We start from the raw sequence: 19,435 nt of genomic DNA on the forward strand, positions 1-19,435 counted from the left end.
AAGATAAAAAGGTTTAAAAGAACTCATACTAGTGGCATTTGAACCCACAAGTCTGTTAAAAATTAGGTAAGTCTCTAAACTAAAGTCTAAAACTGTCTTTTCCAAAACAGAAATGCACACACTCATGGAAATACAAAATCCTCAGAATTAGATCAAAGGGTTCTCAAAACCTCATAATACTGGCAGCAGTGGGATTTGAACCCACGCCTCCGAAGAGACTGGAGCCTTAATCCAGCTCCTTAGACCGCTCGGCCATGCAACCTAATGCATCATTAAAAGAGCTTCCTTAGAGTAAGTTTAGTGTATCTGACTACATTTTAAACTTGTGCATTGTGTAAAATGGATAGGTCTCTAAACAAAAAGGAAAAAGCAATGATTCTATCTTTTGTCTTTTCCAAAAAAGCAAAGCACGCACTCATACAAAAATATGCTAATTTTTCTGTTAGCAAAATCATAAATATAAGCTGAAAAGGTTTTCAAAACCTCAATATGTTGGCAGCAGTGGGATTTGAACCCACGCCTCCAAAGAGACTGGAGCCTAAATCCAGCGCCTTAGACCACTCGGCCATGCTACCTTAAACAGCATGGATAATTAAGCTTCCTTAGAGAAAGTGAAGTACATTTGACAACATTTAAAATTAGTACATTTTGGAAAATGGGCATGTCTCTAAACATTAGGCAAAAACAAAGATTCTATCAACGGTCTTTATCTTAACTGAAAACTGCTAAATCATACAAATACAAAAGAAGATTATATAACATGCTAATTTGCATGCTAGCAAAATCATAAGAATAAGTAAAAAAACATTTCAAGATCTCATAATACTGGCAGCAGTGAGATTAAAGCATATGCTAATTTTGCATGTTAGCATAATTATAAGAATGAGATAAAAAGGTTTAAAAGAACTCATACTAGTGGCAGCAGTGGGATTTGAACTCACAAGTCTGTTGGAATATGGGTAAGTCTCTTAACAATAGGAAAAATCAATGATTCTTTCAACTGTCTTTTCCTAAACAGAAACTAACACACTCATGAAAATACAAAATCATAAGAATTAGATCAAAGGGTTCTCAAAACCTCATAATAATGGCAGCAGTGGGATTTGAATGGGCATGTCTCTAAACATTAGAAAAAAGCAAGGATTCTTTCAACAGTCTTTATCTGAACTGAAAACTAGAAAATCATGCAAATACAAAAGAAGATTAAATCACATGCTAATTTGCATGTTAGCAAAATCATAAGAATAAGTACAAAAACATTTCAAGATCTCATAATACTGGCAGCAGTGGGTTTAAAGCATATGCTAATTTTGCATGTTAGCATAATTATAAGAATAAGATAAAAAGGTTTAAAAGAACTCATACTAGTGGCATTTGAACCCACAAGTCTGTTAAAATTTAGGTAAGTCTCTAAACTAAGGTCTAAAACTGTCTTTTCCAAAACAGAAATGCACACACTCATGGAAATACAAAATCCTCAGAATTAGATCAAAGGGTTCTCAAAACCTCATAATACTGGCAGCAGTGGGATTTGAACCCACGCCTCCGAAGAGACTGGAGCCTTAATCCAGTGCCTTAGACCGCTCGGCCATGCTACCTAATGCATCATTAAAAGAGCTTCCTGAGAGTAAGTTTAGTGTATCTGACTACATTTTAAACTTGTGCATTGTGGAAAATGGATAGGTCTCTAAACAAAAAGGAAAAAGCAATGATTCTATCTTTTGTCTTTTCCAAAAAAGCAAAACACGCACTCATACAAAAATATGCTAATTTTTCTATTAGCAAAATCATAAATATAAGCTGAAAAGGTTTTCAAAACCTCAATATGTTGGCAGCAGTGGGATTTGAACCCACGCCTCCAAAGAGACTGGAGCCTAAATCCAGCGCCTTAGACCACTCGGCCATGCTACCTTAAACAGCATGGTTAATTAAGCTTCCTTAGAGAAAGTGAAGTACATTTGACAACATTTAAAATTAGTACATTTTGGAAAATGGGCATGTCTCTAAACATTAGGCAAAAACAAAGATTCTATCAACGGTCTTTATCTTAACTGAAAACTGCTAAATCATACAAATACAAAAGAAGATTATATCACATGCTAATTTGCATGCTAGCAAAATCATAAGAATAAGTACAAAAACATTTCAAGATCTCATAATACTGGCAGCAGTGAGATTAAAGCATATGCTAATTTTGCATGTTAGCATAATTATAAGAATGAGATAAAAAGGTTTAAAAGAACTCATACTAGTGGCAGCAGTGGGATTTGAACTCACAAGTCTGTTGGAATATGGGTAAGTCTCTTAACAATAGGAAAAATCAATGATTCTTTCAACTGTCTTTTCCTAAACAGAAACTAACACACTCATGAAAATACAAAATCATAAGAATTAGATCAAAGGGTTCTCAAAACCTCATAATAATGGCAGCAGTGGGATTTGAATGGGCATGTCTCTAAACATTAGAAAAAAGCAAGGATTCTTTCAACAGTCTTTATCTGAACTGAAAACTAGAAAATCATGCAAATACAAAAGAAGATTAAATCACATGCTAATTTGCATGTTAGCAAAATCATAAGAATAAGTACAAAAACATTTCAAGATCTCATAATACTGGCAGCAGTGGGTTTAAAGCATATGCTAATTTTGCATGTTAGCATAATTATAAGAATAAGATAAAAAGGTTTAAAAGAACTCATACTAGTGGCATTTGAACCCACAAGTCTGTTAAAATTTAGGTAAGTCTCTAAACAATAGGAACAATCAATGATTCTTTCAACTGTCTTTTCCAAAACAAAAATGCACACACTCATGGAAATACAAAATACTCAGAATTAGATCAAAGGGTTCTCAAAACCTCATAATACTGGCAGCAGTGGGATTTTAACCCACACCTCCGAAGAGACTGGAGCCTTAATCCAGCGCCTTAGACCGCTCGGCCATGCTACCTAATGCATCATTAAAAGAGCTTCCTTAGAGTAAGTTTAGTGTATCTGACTACATTTTAAACTTGTGCATTGTGGAAAATGGATAGGTCTCTAAACAAAAAGGAACAAGCAATGATTCTATCTTTTGTCTTTTCCAAAAAAGCAAAGCACGCACTCATACAAAAATATGCTAATTTTTCTATTAGCAAAATCATAAATATAAGCTGAAAAGGTTTTCAAAACCTCAATATGTTGGCAGCAGTGGGATTTGGACCCACGCCTCCAAAGAGACTGGAGCCTAAATCCAGCGCCTTAGACCACTCGGCCATGCTACCTTAAACAGCATGGTTAATTAAGCTTCCTTAGAGAAAGTTAAGTACATTTGACAACATTTAAAATTAGTACATTTTGGAAAATGGGCATGTCTCTAAACATTAGGCAAAAACAAAGATTCTATCAACGGTCTTTATCTTAACTGAAAACTGCTAAATCATACAAATACAAAAGAAGATTATATCACATGCTAATTTGCATGCTAGCAAAATCATAAGAATAAGTACAAAAACATTTCAAGATCTCATAATACTGGCAGCAGTGAGATTAAAGCATATGCTAATTTTGCATGTTAGCATAATTATAAGAATGAGATAAAAAGGTTTAAAAGAACTCATACTAGTGGCAGCAGTGGGATTTGAACTCACAAGTCTGTTGGAATATGGGTAAGTCTCTTAACAATAGGAAAAATCAATGATTCTTTCAACTGTCTTTTCCTAAACAGAAACTAACACACTCATGAAAATACAAAATCATAAGAATTAGATCAAAGGGTTCTCAAAACCTCATAATAATGGCAGCAGTGGGATTTGAATGGGCATGTCTCTAAACATTAGAAAAAAGCAAGGATTCTTTCAACAGTCTTTATCTGAACTGAAAACTGGAAAATCATGCAAATACAAAAGAAGATTAAATCACATGCTAATTTGCATGTTAGCAAAATCATAAGAATAAGTACAAAAACATTTCAAGATCTCATAATACTGGCAGCAGTGGGTTTAAAGCATATGCTAATTTTGCATGTTAGCATAATTATAAGAATAAGATAAAAAGGTTTAAAAGAACTCATACTAGTGGCATTTGAACCCACAAGTCTGTTAAAATTTAGGTAAGTCTCTAAACAATAGGAACAATCAATGATTCTTTCAACTGTCTTTTCCAAAACAGAAATGCACACACTCATGGAAATACAAAATCCTCAGAATTAGATCAAAGGGTTCTCAAAACCTCATAATACTGGCAGCAGTGGGATTTGAACCCACGCCTCCGAAGAGACTGGAGCCTTAATCCAGCGCCTTAAACCGCTCGGCCATGCTACCTAATGCATCATTAAAAGAGCTTCCTTAGAGTAAGTTTAGTGTATCTGACTACATTTTAAACTTGTGCATTGTGGAAAATGGATAGGTCTCTAAACAAAAAGGAAAAAGCAATGATTCTATCTTTTGTCTTTTCCAAAAAAGCAAAGCACGCACTCATACAAAAATATGCTAATTTTTCTATTAGCAAAATCATAAATATAAGCTGAAAAGGTTTTCAAAACCTCAATATGTTGGCAGCAGTGGGATTTGAACCCACGCCTCCACCAAAGAGACTGGAGCCTAAATCCAGCGCCTTAGACCACTCGGCCATGCTACCTTAAACAGCATGGTTAGTTAAGCTTCCTTATAGAAAGTGAAGTACATTTGACAACATTTAAAATTAGTACATTTTGGAAAATGGGCATGTCTCTAAACATTAGGCAAAAACAAAGATTCTATCAACGGTCTTTATCTTAACTGAAAACTGCTAAATCATACAAATACAAAAGAAGATTATATAACATGCTAATTTGCATGCTAGCAAAATCATAAGAATAAGTAAAAAAACATTTCAAGATCTCATAATACTGGCAGCAGTGAGATTAAAGCATATGCTAATTTTGCATGTTAGCATAATTATAAGAATGAGATAAAAAGGTTTAAAAGAACTCATACTAGTGGCAGCAGTGGGATTTGAACTCACAAGTCTGTTGGAATATGGGTAAGTCTCTTAACAATAGGAAAAATCAATGATTCTTTCAACTGTCTTTTCCTAAACAGAAACTAACACACTCATGAAAATACAAAATCATAAGAATTAGATCAAAGGGTTCTCAAAACCTCATAATAATGGCAGCAGTGGGATTTGAATGGGCATGTCTCTAAACATTAGAAAAAAGCAAGGATTCTTTCAACAGTCTTTATCTGAACTGAAAACTAGAAAATCATGCAAATACAAAAGAAGATTAAATCACATGCTAATTTGCATGTTAGCAAAATCATAAGAATAAGTACAAAAACATTTCAAGATCTCATAATACTGGCAGCAGTGGGTTTAAAGCATATGCTAATTTTGCATGTTAGCATAATTATAAGAATAAGATAAAAAGGTTTAAAAGAACTCATACTAGTGGCATTTGAACCCACAAGTCTGTTAAAATTTAGGTAAGTCTCTAAACTAAGGTCTAAAACTGTCTTTTCCAAAACAGAAATGCACACACTCATGGAAATACAAAATCCTCAGAATTAGATCAAAGGGTTCTCAAAACCTCATAATACTGGCAGCAGTGGGATTTGAACCCACGCCTCCGAAGAGACTGGAGCCTTAATCCAGTGCCTTAGACCGCTCGGCCATGCTACCTAATGCATCATTAAAAGAGCTTCCTGAGAGTAAGTTTAGTGTATCTGACTACATTTTAAACTTGTGCATTGTGGAAAATGGATAGGTCTCTAAACAAAAAGGAAAAAGCAATGATTCTATCTTTTGTCTTTTCCAAAAAAGCAAAGCACGCACTCATACAAAAATATGCTAATTTTTCTATTAGCAAAATCATAAATATAAGCTGAAAAGGTTTTCAAAACCTCAATATGTTGGCAGCAGTGGGATTTGAACCCACGCCTCCAAAGAGACTGGAGCCTAAATCCAGCGCCTTAGACCACTCGGCCATGCTACCTTAAACAGCATGGTTAATTAAGCTTCCTTAGAGAAAGTGAAGTACATTTGACAACATTTAAAATTAGTACATTTTGGAAAATGGGCATGTCTCTAAACATTAGGCAAAAACAAAGATTCTATCAACGGTCTTTATCTTAACTGAAAACTGCTAAATCATACAAATACAAAAGAAGATTATATCACATGCTAATTTGCATGCTAGCAAAATCATAAGAATAAGTACAAAAACATTTCAAGATCTCATAATACTGGCAGCAGTGAGATTAAAGCATATGCTAATTTTGCATGTTAGCATAATTATAAGAATGAGATAAAAAGGTTTAAAAGAACTCATACTAGTGGCAGCAGTGGGATTTGAACTCACAAGTCTGTTGGAATATGGGTAAGTCTCTTAACAATAGGAAAAATCAATGATTCTTTCAACTGTCTTTTCCTAAACAGAAACTAACACACTCATGAAAATACAAAATCATAAGAATTAGATCAAAGGGTTCTCAAAACCTCATAATAATGGCAGCAGTGGGATTTGAATGGGCATGTCTCTAAACATTAGAAAAAAGCAAGGATTCTTTCAACAGTCTTTATCTGAACTGAAAACTAGAAAATCATGCAAATACAAAAGAAGATTAAATCACATGCTAATTTGCATGTTAGCAAAATCATAAGAATAAGTACAAAAACATTTCAAGATCTCATAATACTGGCAGCAGTGGGTTTAAAGCATATGCTAATTTTGCATGTTAGCATAATTATAAGAATAAGATAAAAAGGTTTAAAAGAACTCATACTAGTGGCATTTGAACCCACAAGTCTGTTAAAATTTAGGTAAGTCTCTAAACAATAGGAACAATCAATGATTCTTTCAACTGTCTTTTCCAAAACAAAAATGCACACACTCATGGAAATACAAAATACTCAGAATTAGATCAAAGGGTTCTCAAAACCTCATAATACTGGCAGCAGTGGGATTTTAACCCACACCTCCGAAGAGACTGGAGCCTTAATCCAGCGCCTTAGACCGCTCGGCCATGCTACCTAATGCATCATTAAAAGAGCTTCCTTAGAGTAAGTTTAGTGTATCTGACTACATTTTAAACTTGTGCATTGTGGAAAATGGATAGGTCTCTAAACAAAAAGGAACAAGCAATGATTCTATCTTTTGTCTTTTCCAAAAAAGCAAAGCACGCACTCATACAAAAATATGCTAATTTTTCTATTAGCAAAATCATAAATATAAGCTGAAAAGGTTTTCAAAACCTCAATATGTTGGCAGCAGTGGGATTTGGACCCACGCCTCCAAAGAGACTGGAGCCTAAATCCAGCGCCTTAGACCACTCGGCCATGCTACCTTAAACAGCATGGTTAATTAAGCTTCCTTAGAGAAAGTTAAGTACATTTGACAACATTTAAAATTAGTACATTTTGGAAAATGGGCATGTCTCTAAACATTAGGCAAAAACAAAGATTCTATCAACGGTCTTTATCTTAACTGAAAACTGCTAAATCATACAAATACAAAAGAAGATTATATCACATGCTAATTTGCATGCTAGCAAAATCATAAGAATAAGTACAAAAACATTTCAAGATCTCATAATACTGGCAGCAGTGAGATTAAAGCATATGCTAATTTTGCATGTTAGCATAATTATAAGAATGAGATAAAAAGGTTTAAAAGAACTCATACTAGTGGCAGCAGTGGGATTTGAACTCACAAGTCTGTTGGAATATGGGTAAGTCTCTTAACAATAGGAAAAATCAATGATTCTTTCAACTGTCTTTTCCTAAACAGAAACTAACACACTCATGAAAATACAAAATCATAAGAATTAGATCAAAGGGTTCTCAAAACCTCATAATAATGGCAGCAGTGGGATTTGAATGGGCATGTCTCTAAACATTAGAAAAAAGCAAGGATTCTTTCAACAGTCTTTATCTGAACTGAAAACTGGAAAATCATGCAAATACAAAAGAAGATTAAATCACATGCTAATTTGCATGTTAGCAAAATCATAAGAATAAGTACAAAAACATTTCAAGATCTCATAATACTGGCAGCAGTGGGTTTAAAGCATATGCTAATTTTGCATGTTAGCATAATTATAAGAATAAGATAAAAAGGTTTAAAAGAACTCATACTAGTGGCATTTGAACCCACAAGTCTGTTAAAATTTAGGTAAGTCTCTAAACAATAGGAACAATCAATGATTCTTTCAACTGTCTTTTCCAAAACAGAAATGCACACACTCATGGAAATACAAAATCCTCAGAATTAGATCAAAGGGTTCTCAAAACCTCATAATACTGGCAGCAGTGGGATTTGAACCCACGCCTCCGAAGAGACTGGAGCCTTAATCCAGCGCCTTAAACCGCTCGGCCATGCTACCTAATGCATCATTAAAAGAGCTTCCTTAGAGTAAGTTTAGTGTATCTGACTACATTTTAAACTTGTGCATTGTGGAAAATGGATAGGTCTCTAAACAAAAAGGAAAAAGCAATGATTCTATCTTTTGTCTTTTCCAAAAAAGCAAAGCACGCACTCATACAAAAATATGCTAATTTTTCTATTAGCAAAATCATAAATATAAGCTGGAAAGGTTTTCAAAACCTCAATATGTTGGCAGCAGTGGGATTTGAACCCACGCCTCCAAAGAGACTGAAGCCTAAATCCAGCACCTTAGACCACTCGGCCATGCTACCTTAAACAGCATGGTTAATTAAGCTTCCTTAGAGAAAGTGAAGTACATTTGACAACATTTAAAATTAGTACATTTTGGAAAATGGGCATGTCTCTAAACATTAGGCAAAAACAAAGATTCTATCAACGGTCTTTATCTTAACTGAAAACTGCTAAATCATACAAATACAAAAGAAGATTATATCACATGCTAATTTGCATGCTAGCAAAATCATAAGAATAAGTACAAAAACATTTCAAGATCTCATTATACTGGCAGCAGTGAGATTAAAGCATATGCTAATTTTGCATGTTAGCATAATTATAAGAATGAGATAAAAAGGTTTAAAAGAACTCATACTAGTGGCAGCAGTGGGATTTGAACTCACAAGTCTGTTGGAATATGGGTACGTCTCTTAACAATAGGAAAAATCAATGATTCTTTCAACTGTCTTTTCCTAAACAGAAATTAACACACTCATGAAAATACAAAATCATAAGAATTAGATCAAAGGGTTCTCAAAACCTCATAATAATGGCAGCAGTGGGATTTGAATGGGCATGTCTCTAAACATTAGAAAAAAGCAAGGATTCTTTCAACAGTCTTTATCTGAACTGAAAACTGCAAAATCATGCAAATACAAAAGAAGATTAAATCACATGCTAATTTGCATGTTAGCAAAATCATAAGAATAAGTACAAAAACATTTCAAGATCTCATAATACTGGCAGCAGTGGGTTTAAAGCATATGCTAATTTTGCATGTTAGCATAATTATAAGAATAAGATAAAAAGGTTTAAAAGAACTCATACTAGTGGCATTTGAACCCACAAGTCTGTTAAAATTTAGGTAAGTCTCTAAACTAAAGTCTAAAACTGTCTTTTCCAAAACAGAAATGCACACACTCATGGAAATACAAAATCCTCAGAATTAGATCAAAGTGTTCTCAAAACCTCATAATACTGGCAGCAGTGGGATTTGAACCCACGCCTCCAAAGAGACTGGAGCCTAAATCCAACGCCTTAGACCACTCGGCCATGCTACCTAATGCATCATTAAAAGAGCTTCCTGAGAGTAAGTTTAGTGTATCTGACTACATTTTAAACTTGTGCATTGTGGAAAATGGATAGGTCTCTAAACAAAAAGGAAAAAGCAATGATTCTATCTTTTGTCTTTTCCAAAAAAGCAAAGCACGCACTCATACAAAAATATGCTAATTTTTCTATTAGCAAAATCATAAATATAAGCTGAAAAGGTTTTCAAAACCTCAATATGTTGGCAGCAGTGGGATTTGAACCCACGCCTCCAAAGAGACTGGAGCCTAAATACAGCGCCTTAGACCACTCGGCCATGCTACCTTAAACAGCATGGTTAGTTAAGCTTCCTTATAGAAAGTGAAGTACATTTGACAACATTTAAAATTAGTACATTTTGGAAAATGGGCATGTCTCTAAACATTAGGCAAAAACAAAGATTCTATCAACGGTCTTTATCTTAACTGAAAACTGCTAAATCATACAAATACAAAAGAAAATTATATCACATGCTAATTTGCATGCTAGCAAAATCATAAGAATAAGTACAAAAACATTTCAAGATCTCATAATACTGGCAGCAGTGAGATTAAAGCATATGCTAATTTTGCATGTTAGCATAATTATAAGAATGAGATAAAAAGGTTTAAAAGAACTCATACTAGTGGCAGCAGTGGGATTTGAACTCACAAGTCTGTTGGAATATGGGTAAGTCTCTTAACAATAGGAAAAATCAATGATTCTTTCAACTGTCTTTTCCTAAACAGAAATTAACACACTCATGAAAATACAAAATCATAAGAATTAGATCAAAGGGTTCTCAAAACCTCATAATAATGGCAGCAGTGGGATTTGAATGGGCATGTCTCTAAACATTAGAAAAAAGCAAGGATTCTTTCAACAGTCTTTATCTGAACTGAAAACTGGAAAATCATGCAAATACAAAAGAAGATTTAATCACATGCTAATTTGCATGTTAGCAAAATCATAAGAATAAGTACAAAAACATTTCAAGAACTCATAATACTGGCAGCAGTGGGTTTAAAGCATATGCTAATTTTGCATGTTAGCATAATTATAAGAATAAGATAAAAAGGTTTAAAAGAACTCATACTAGTGGCATTTGAACCCACAAGTCTGTTAAAATTTAGGTAAGTCTCTAAACTAAAGTCTAAAACTGTCTTTTCCAAAACAGAAATGCACACACTCATGGAAATACAAAATCCTCAGAATTAGATCAAAGGGTTCTCAAAACCTCATAACACTGGCAGCAGTGGGATTTGAACCCACGCCTCCAAAGAGACTGGAGCCTAAATCCAACGCCTTAGACCACTCGGCCATGCTACCTAATGCATCATTAAAAGAGCTTCCTGAGAGTAAGTTTAGTGTATCTGACTACATTTTAAACTTGTGCATTGTGGAAAATGGATAGGTCTCTAAACAAAAAGGAAAAAGCAATGATTCTATCTTTTGTCTTTTCCAAAAAAGCAAAGCACGCACTCATACAAAAATATGCTAATTTTTCTATTAGCAAAATCATAAATATAAGCTGAAAAGGTTTTCAAAACCTCAATATGTTGGCAGCAGTGGGATTTGAACCCACGCCTCCAAAGAGACTGGAGCCTAAATCCAGCGCCTTAGACCACTCGGCCATGCTACCTTAAACAGCATGGTTAGTTAAGCTTCCTTATAGAAAGTGAAGTACATTTGACAACATTTAAAATTAGTACATTTTGGAAAATGGGCATGTCTCTAAACATTAGGCAAAAACAAAGATTCTATCAACGGTCTTTATCTTAACTGAAAACTGCTAAATCATACAAATACAAAAGAAAATTATATCACATGCTAATTTGCATGCTAGCAAAATCATAAGAATAAGTACAAAAACATTTCAAGATCTCATAATACTGGCAGCAGTGAGATTAAAGCATATGCTAATTTTGCATGTTAGCATAATTATAAGAATGAGATAAAAAGGTTTAAAAGAACTCATACTAGTGGCAGCAGTGGGATTTGAACTCACAAGTCTGTTGGAATATGGGTAAGTCTCTTAACAATAGGAAAAATCAATGATTCTTTCAACTGTCTTTTCCTAAACAGAAATTAACACACTCATGAAAATACAAAATCATAAGAATTAGATCAAAGGGTTCTCAAAACCTCATAATAATGGCAGCAGTGGGATTTGAATGGGCATGTCTCTAAACATTAGAAAAAAGCAAGGATTCTTTCAACAGTCTTTATCTGAACTGAAAACTGGAAAATCATGCAAATACAAAAGAAGATTTAATCACATGCTAATTTGCATGTTAGCAAAATCATAAGAATAAGTACAAAAACATTTCAAGAACTCATAATACTGGCAGCAGTGGGTTTAAAGCATATGCTAATTTTGCATGTTAGCATAATTATAAGAATAAGATAAAAAGGTTTAAAAGAACTCATACTAGTGGCATTTGAACCCACAAGTCTGTTAAAATTTAGGTAAGTCTCTAAACTAAAGTCTAAAACTGTCTTTTCCAAAACAGAAATGCACACACTCATGGAAATACAAAATCCTCAGAATTAGATCAAAGGGTTCTCAAAACCTCATAACACTGGCAGCAGTGGGATTTGAACCCACGCCTCCAAAGAGACTGGAGCCTAAATCCAACGCCTTAGACCACTCGGCCATGCTACCTAATGCATCATTAAAAGAGCTTCCTGAGAGTAAGTTTAGTGTATCTGACTACATTTTAAACTTGTGCATTGTGGAAAATGGATAGGTCTCTAAACAAAAAGGAAAAAGCAATGATTCTATCTTTTGTCTTTTCCAAAAAAGCAAAGCACGCACTCATACAAAAATATGCTAATTTTTCTATTAGCAAAATCATAAATATAAGCTGAAAAGGTTTTCAAAACCTCAATATGTTGGCAGCAGTGGGATTTGAACCCACGCCTCCAAAGAGACTGGAGCCTAAATCCAGCGCCTTAGACCACTCGGCCATGCTACCTTAAACAGCATGGTTAGTTAAGCTTCCTTATAGAAAGTGAAGTACATTTGACAACATTTAAAATTAGTACATTTTGGAAAATGGGCATGTCTCTAAACATTAGGCAAAAACAAAGATTCTATCAACGGTCTTTATCTTAACTGAAAACTGCTAAATCATACAAATACAAAAGAAAATTATATCACATGCTAATTTGCATGCTAGCAAAATCATAAGAATAAGTACAAAAACATTTCAAGATCTCATAATACTGGCAGCAGTGAGATTAAAGCATATGCTAATTTTGCATGTTAGCATAATTATAAGAATGAGATAAAAAGGTTTAAAAGAACTCATACTAGTGGCAGCAGTGGGATTTGAACTCACAAGTCTGTTGGAATATGGGTAAGTCTCTTAACAATAGGAAAAATCAATGATTCTTTCAACTGTCTTTTCCTAAACAGAAATTAACACACTCATGAAAATACAAAATCATAAGAATTAGATCAAAGGGTTCTCAAAACCTCATAATAATGGCAGCAGTGGGATTTGAATGGGCATGTCTCTAAACATTAGAAAAAAGCAAGGATTCTTTCAACAGTCTTTATCTGAACTGAAAACTGGAAAATCATGCAAATACAAAAGAAGATTTAATCACATGCTAATTTGCATGTTAGCAAAATCATAAGAATAAGTACAAAAACATTTCAAGAACTCATAATACTGGCAGCAGTGGGTTTAAAGCATATGCTAATTTTGCATGTTAGCATAATTATAAGAATAAGATAAAAAGGTTTAAAAGAACTCATACTAGTGGCATTTGAACCCACAAGTCTGTTAAAATTTAGGTAAGTCTCTAAACTAAAGTCTAAAACTGTCTTTTCCAAAACAGAAATGCACACACTCATGGAAATACAAAATCCTCAGAATTAGATCAAAGGGTTCTCAAAACCTCATAATACTGGCAGCAGTGGGATTTGAACCCACGCCTCCGAAGAGACTGGAGCCTTAATCCAGCGCCTTAGACCGCTCGGCCATGCTACCTAATGCATCATTAAAAGAGCTTCCTGAGAGTAAGTTTAGTGTATCTGACTATATTTTAAACTTGTGCATTGTGGAAAATGGATAGGTCTCTAAACAAAAAGGAAAAAGCAATGATTCTATCTTTTGTCTTTTCCAAAAAAGCAAAGCACGCACTCATACAAAAATATGCTAATTTTTCTATTAGCAAAATCATAAATATAAGCTGAAAAGGTTTTCAAAACCTCAATATGTTGGCAGCAGTGGGATTTGAACCCACGCCTCCAAAGAGACTGGAGCCTAAATCCAGCGCCTTAGACCACTCGGCCATGCTACCTTAAACAGCATGGTTAATTAAGCTTCCTTAGAGAAAGTGAAATACATTTGACAACATTTAAAATTAGTACATTTTGGAAAATGGTCATGTCTCTAAACATTAGGCAAAAACAAAGATTCTATCAACGGTCTTTATCTTAACTGAAAACTGCTAAATCATACAAATACAAAAGAAGATTATATCACATGCTAATTTGCATGCTAGCAAAATCATAAGAATAAGTACAAAAACATTTCAAGATCTCATAATACTGGCAGCAGTGAGATTAAAGCATATGCTAATTTTGCATGTTAGCATAATTATAAGAATGAGATAAAAAGGTTTAAAAGAACTCATACTAGTGGCAGCAGTGGGATTTGAACTCACAAGTCTGTTGGAATATGGGTAAGTCTCTTAACAATAGGAAAAATCAATGATTCTTTCAACTGTCTTTTCCTAAACAGAAATTAACACACTCATGAAAATACAAAATCATAAGAATTAGATCAAAGGGTTCTCAAAACCTCATAATAATGGCAGCAGTGGGATTTGAATGGGCATGTCTCTAAACATTAGAAAAAAGCAAGGATTCTTTCAACAGTCTTTATCTGAACTGAAAACTGGAAAATCATGCAAATACAAAAGAAGATTAAATCACATGCTAATGTGCATGTTAGCAAAATCATAAGAATAAGTACAAAAACATTTCAAGAACTCATAATACTGGCAGCAGTGGGTTTAAAGCATATGCTAATTTTGCATGTTAGCATAATTATAAGAATAAGATAAAAAGGTTTAAAAGAACTCATACTAGTGGCATTTGAACCCACAAGTCTGTTAAAATTTAGGTAAGTCTCTAAACTAAAGTCTAAAACTGTCTTTTCCAAAACAGAAATGCACACACTCATGGAAATACAAAATCCTCAGAATTAGATCAAAGGGTTCTCAAAACCTCAATATGTTGGCAGCAGTGGGATTTGAACCCACGCCTCCAAAGAGACTGGAGCCTAAATCCAGCGCCTTAGACCACTCGGCCATGCTACCTTAAACAGCATGGTTAATTAAGCTTCCTTAGAGAAAGTGAAGTACATTTGACAACATTTAAAATTAGTACATTTTGGAAAATGGGCATGTCTCTAAACATTAGGCAAAAACAAAGATTCTATCAACGGTCTTTATCTTAACTGAAAACTGCTAAATCATACAAATACAAAAGAAGATTATATCACATGCTAATTTGCATGCTAGCAAAATCATAAGAATAAGTACAAAAACATTTCAAGATCTCATAATACTGGCAGCAGTGAGATTAAAGCATATGCTAATTTTGCATGTTAGCATAATTATAAGAATGAGATAAAAAGGTTTAAAAGAACTCATACTAGTGGCAGCAATGGGATTTGAACTCACAAGTCTGTTGGAATATGGGTAAGTCTCTTAACAATAGGAAAAATCAATGATTCTTTCAACTGTCTTTTCCTAAACAGAAACTAACACACTCATGAAAATACAAAATCATAAGAATTAGATCAAAGGGTTCTCAAAACCTCATAATAATGGCAGCAGTGGGATTTGAATGGGCATATCTCTAAACATTAGAAAAAAGCAAGGATTCTTTCAACAGTCTTTATCTGAACTGAAAACTAGAAAATCATGCAAATACAAAAGAAGATTAAATCACATGCTAATTTGCATGTTAGCAAAATCATAAGAATAAGTACAAAAACATTTCAAGATCTCATAATACTGGCAGCAGTGGGTTTAAAGCATATGCTAATTTTGCATGTTAGCATAATTATAAGAATAAGATAAAAAGGTTTAAAAGAACTCATACTAGTGGCATTTGAACCCACAAGTCTGTTAAAATTTAGGTAAGTCTCTAAACTAAAGTCTAAAACTGTCTTTTCCAAAACAGAAATGCACACACTCATGGAAATACAAAATCCTCAGAATTAGATCAAAGGGTTCTCAAAACCTCATAATACTGGCAGCAGTGGGATTTGAACCCACGCCTCCGAAGAGACTGGAGCCTTAATCCAGCGCCTTAGACTGCTCGGCCATGCTACCTAATGCATCATTAAAAGAGCTTCCTGAGAGTAAGTTTAGTGTATCTGACTACATTTTAAACTTGTGCATTGTGGAAAATGGATAGGTCTCTAAACAAAAAGGAAAAAGCAATGATTCTATCTTTTGTCTTTTCCAAAAAAGCAAAGCACGCGCTCATACAAAAATATGCTAATTTTTCTATTAGCAAAATCATAAATATAAGCTGAAAAGGTTTTCAAAACCTCAATATGTTGGCAGCAGTGGGATTTGAACCCACGCCTCCAAAGAGACTGGAGCCTAAATCCAGCGCCTTAGACCACTCGGCCATGCTACCTTAAACAGCATGGTTAATTAAGCTTCCTTAGAGAAAGTGAAATACATTTGACAACATTTAAAATTAGTACATTTTGGAAAATGGTCATGTCTCTAAACATTAGGCAAAAACAAAGATTCTATCAACGGTCTTTATCTTAACTGAAAACTGCTAAATCATACAAATACAAAAGAAGATTATATCACATGCTAATTTGCATGCTAGCAAAATCATAAGAATAAGTACAAAAACATTTCAAGATCTCATAATACTGGCAGCAGTGAGATTAAAGCATATGCTAATTTTGCATGTTAGCATAATTATAAGAATGAGATAAAAAGGTTTAAAAGAACTCATACTAGTGGCAGCAGTGGGATTTGAACTCACAAGTCTGTTGGAATATGGGTAAGTCTCTTAACAATAGGAAAAATCAATGATTCTTTCAACTGTCTTTTCCTAAACAGAAATTAACACACTCATGAAAATACAAAATCATAAGAATTAGATCAAAGGGTTCTCAAAACCTCATAATAATGGCAGCAGTGGGATTTGAATGGGCATGTCTCTAAACATTAGAAAAAAGCAAGGATTCTTTCAACAGTCTTTATCTGAACTGAAAACTGGAAAATCATGCAAATACAAAAGAAGATTAAATCACATGCTAATGTGCATGTTAGCAAAATCATAAGAATAAGTACAAAAACATTTCAAGAACTCATAATACTGGCAGCAGTGGGTTTAAAGCATATGCTAATTTTGCATGTTAGCATAATTATAAGAATAAGATAAAAAGGTTTAAAAGAACTCATACTAGTGGCATTTGAACCCACAAGTCTGTTAAAATTTAGGTAAGTCTCTAAACTAAAGTCTAAAACTGTCTTTTCCAAAACAGAAATGCACACACTCATGGAAATACAAAATCCTCAGAATTAGATCAAAGGGTTCTCAAAACCTCATAATACTGGCAGCAGTGGGATTTGAACCCACGCCTCCGAAGAGACTGGAGCCTTAATCCAGTGCCTTAGACCGCTCGGCCATGCTACCTAATGCATCATTAAAAGAGCTTCCTGAGAGTAAGTTTAGTGTATCTGACTACATTTTAAACTTGTGCATTGTGGAAAATGGATAGGTCTCTAAACAAAAAGGAAAAAGCAATGATTCTATCTTTTGTCTTTTCCAAAAAAGCAAAGCACGCACTCATACAAAAATATGCTAATTTTTCTATTAGCAAAATCATAAATATAAGCTGAAAAGGTTTTCAAAACCTCAATATGTTGGCAGCAGTGGGATTTGAACCCACGCCTCCAAAGAGACTGGAGCCTAAATCCAGCGCCTTAGACCACTCGGCCATGCTACCTTAAACAGCATGGTTAATTAAGCTTCCTTAGAGAAAGTGAAGTACATTTGACAACATTTAAAATTAGTACATTTTGGAAAATGGGCATGTCTCTAAACATTAGGCAAAAACAAAGATTCTATCAACGGTCTTTATCTTAACTGAAAACTGCTAAATCATACAAATACAAAAGAAAATTATATCACATGCTAATTTGCATGCTAGCAAAATCATAAGAATAAGTACAAAAACATTTCAAGATCTCATAATACTGGCAGCAGTGAGATTAAAGCATATGCTAATTTTGCATGTTAGCATAATTATAAGAATGAGATAAAAAGGTTTAAAAGAACTCATACTAGTGGCATTTGAACTCACAAGTCTGTTGGAATATGGGTAAGTCTCTTAACAATAGGAATAATCAATGATTCTTTCAACTGTCTTTTCCTAAACAGAAATTAACACACTCATGAAAATACAAAATCATAAGAATTAGATCAAAGGGTTCTCAAAACCTCATAATAATGGCAGCAGTGGGATTTGAATGGGCATGTCTCTAAACATTAGAAAAAAGCAAGGATTCTTTCAACAGTCTTTATCTGAACTGAAAACTGGAAAATCATGCAAATACAAAAGAAGATTAAATCACATGCTAATTTGCATGTTAGCAAAATCATAAGAATAAGTACAAAAACATTTCAAGAACTCATAATACTGGCAGCAGTGGGTTTAAAGCATATGCTAATTTTGCATGTTAGCATAATTATAAGAATAAGATAAAAAGGTTTAAAAGAACTCATACTAGTGGCATTTGAACCCACAAGTCTGTTAAAATTTAGATAAGTCTCTAAACTAAAGTCTAAAACTGTCTTTTCCAAAACAGAAATGCACACACTCATGGAAATACAAAATCCTCAGAATTAGATCAAAGGGTTCTCAAAACCTCATAATACTGGCAGCAGTGGGATTTGAACCCACGCCTCCGAAGAGACTGGAGCCTTAATCCAGCGCCTTAGACCGCTCGGCCATGCTACCTAATGCATCATTAAAAGAGCTTCCTGAGAGTAAGTTTAGTGTATCTGACTACATTTTAAACTTGTGCATTGTGGAAAATGGATAGGTCTCTAAACAAAAAGGAAAAAGCAATGATTCTATCTTTTGTCTTTTCCAAAAAAGCAAAGCACGCACTCATACAAAAATATGCTAATTTTTCTATTAGCAAAATCATAAATATAAGCTGAAAAGGTTTTCAAAACCTCAATATGTTGGCAGCAGTGGGATTTGAACCCACGCCTCCAAAGAGACTGGAGCCTAAATCCAGCGCCTTAGACCACTCGGCCATGCTACCTTAAACAGCATGGTTAATTAAGCTTCCTTAGAGAAAGTGAAGTACATTTGACAACATTTAAAATTAGTACATTTTGGAAAATGGGCATGTCTCTAAACATTAGGCAAAAACAAAGATTCTATCAACGGTCTTTATCTTAACTGAAAACTGCTAAATCATACAAATACAAAAGAAGATTATATCACATGCTAATTTGCATGCTAGCAAAATCATAAGAATAAGTACAAAAACATTTCAAGATCTCATAATACTGGCAGCAGTGAGATTAAAGCATATGCTAATTTTGCATGTTAGCATAATTATAAGAATTAGATAAAAAGGTTTAAAAGAACTCATACTAGTGGCAGCAGTGGGATTTGAACTCACAAGTCTGTTGGAATATGGGTAAGCCTCTTAACAATAGGAAAAATCAATG

The 19,435-nt window shown here is 34.0% G+C and overlaps 17 non-coding genes across 17 annotated transcripts; all 17 read right to left on the reverse strand.

The window, feature by feature from the left end:
- Positions 1-493: 493 nt before the first annotated feature.
- On the reverse strand, positions 494-575 carry TRNAL-UAG (transfer RNA leucine (anticodon UAG)). The gene has a single exon. It is a non-coding gene; the product is annotated as a tRNA-Leu (tRNA).
- A 1,254-nt stretch (positions 576-1,829) lies between these two features.
- On the reverse strand, positions 1,830-1,911 carry TRNAL-UAG (transfer RNA leucine (anticodon UAG)). The gene has a single exon. It is a non-coding gene; the product is annotated as a tRNA-Leu (tRNA).
- A 2,307-nt stretch (positions 1,912-4,218) lies between these two features.
- On the reverse strand, positions 4,219-4,300 carry TRNAL-AAG (transfer RNA leucine (anticodon AAG)). The gene has a single exon. It is a non-coding gene; the product is annotated as a tRNA-Leu (tRNA).
- Positions 4,301-5,870: 1,570 nt separating this feature from the next.
- On the reverse strand, positions 5,871-5,952 carry TRNAL-UAG (transfer RNA leucine (anticodon UAG)). The gene has a single exon. It is a non-coding gene; the product is annotated as a tRNA-Leu (tRNA).
- A 2,307-nt stretch (positions 5,953-8,259) lies between these two features.
- Positions 8,260-8,341, reverse strand: TRNAL-AAG (transfer RNA leucine (anticodon AAG)). The gene has a single exon. It is a non-coding gene; the product is annotated as a tRNA-Leu (tRNA).
- Positions 8,342-9,595: 1,254 nt separating this feature from the next.
- Positions 9,596-9,677, reverse strand: TRNAL-UAG (transfer RNA leucine (anticodon UAG)). The gene has a single exon. It is a non-coding gene; the product is annotated as a tRNA-Leu (tRNA).
- Positions 9,678-10,931: 1,254 nt separating this feature from the next.
- TRNAL-UAG (transfer RNA leucine (anticodon UAG)) lies at positions 10,932-11,013 on the reverse strand. Its single transcript has one exon. It is a non-coding gene; the product is annotated as a tRNA-Leu (tRNA).
- A 231-nt stretch (positions 11,014-11,244) lies between these two features.
- Positions 11,245-11,326, reverse strand: TRNAL-UAG (transfer RNA leucine (anticodon UAG)). The gene has a single exon. It is a non-coding gene; the product is annotated as a tRNA-Leu (tRNA).
- A 941-nt stretch (positions 11,327-12,267) lies between these two features.
- TRNAL-UAG (transfer RNA leucine (anticodon UAG)) lies at positions 12,268-12,349 on the reverse strand. Its single transcript has one exon. It is a non-coding gene; the product is annotated as a tRNA-Leu (tRNA).
- Positions 12,350-12,580: 231 nt separating this feature from the next.
- Positions 12,581-12,662, reverse strand: TRNAL-UAG (transfer RNA leucine (anticodon UAG)). The gene has a single exon. It is a non-coding gene; the product is annotated as a tRNA-Leu (tRNA).
- Positions 12,663-13,603: 941 nt separating this feature from the next.
- On the reverse strand, positions 13,604-13,685 carry TRNAL-AAG (transfer RNA leucine (anticodon AAG)). The gene has a single exon. It is a non-coding gene; the product is annotated as a tRNA-Leu (tRNA).
- Positions 13,686-13,916: 231 nt separating this feature from the next.
- TRNAL-UAG (transfer RNA leucine (anticodon UAG)) lies at positions 13,917-13,998 on the reverse strand. The gene has a single exon. It is a non-coding gene; the product is annotated as a tRNA-Leu (tRNA).
- Positions 13,999-14,939: 941 nt separating this feature from the next.
- Positions 14,940-15,021, reverse strand: TRNAL-UAG (transfer RNA leucine (anticodon UAG)). Its single transcript has one exon. It is a non-coding gene; the product is annotated as a tRNA-Leu (tRNA).
- A 1,254-nt stretch (positions 15,022-16,275) lies between these two features.
- TRNAL-UAG (transfer RNA leucine (anticodon UAG)) lies at positions 16,276-16,357 on the reverse strand. The gene has a single exon. It is a non-coding gene; the product is annotated as a tRNA-Leu (tRNA).
- Positions 16,358-17,611: 1,254 nt separating this feature from the next.
- Positions 17,612-17,693, reverse strand: TRNAL-UAG (transfer RNA leucine (anticodon UAG)). The gene has a single exon. It is a non-coding gene; the product is annotated as a tRNA-Leu (tRNA).
- Positions 17,694-18,625: 932 nt separating this feature from the next.
- Positions 18,626-18,707, reverse strand: TRNAL-AAG (transfer RNA leucine (anticodon AAG)). The gene has a single exon. It is a non-coding gene; the product is annotated as a tRNA-Leu (tRNA).
- A 231-nt stretch (positions 18,708-18,938) lies between these two features.
- Positions 18,939-19,020, reverse strand: TRNAL-UAG (transfer RNA leucine (anticodon UAG)). The gene has a single exon. It is a non-coding gene; the product is annotated as a tRNA-Leu (tRNA).
- Positions 19,021-19,435: the final 415 nt, after the last annotated feature.

Source organism: Ranitomeya variabilis, chromosome 5 (genome assembly GCF_051348905.1).
Source record: "Ranitomeya variabilis isolate aRanVar5 chromosome 5, aRanVar5.hap1, whole genome shotgun sequence".
Taxonomy (NCBI): Eukaryota; Metazoa; Chordata; class Amphibia; order Anura; family Dendrobatidae; genus Ranitomeya; species Ranitomeya variabilis.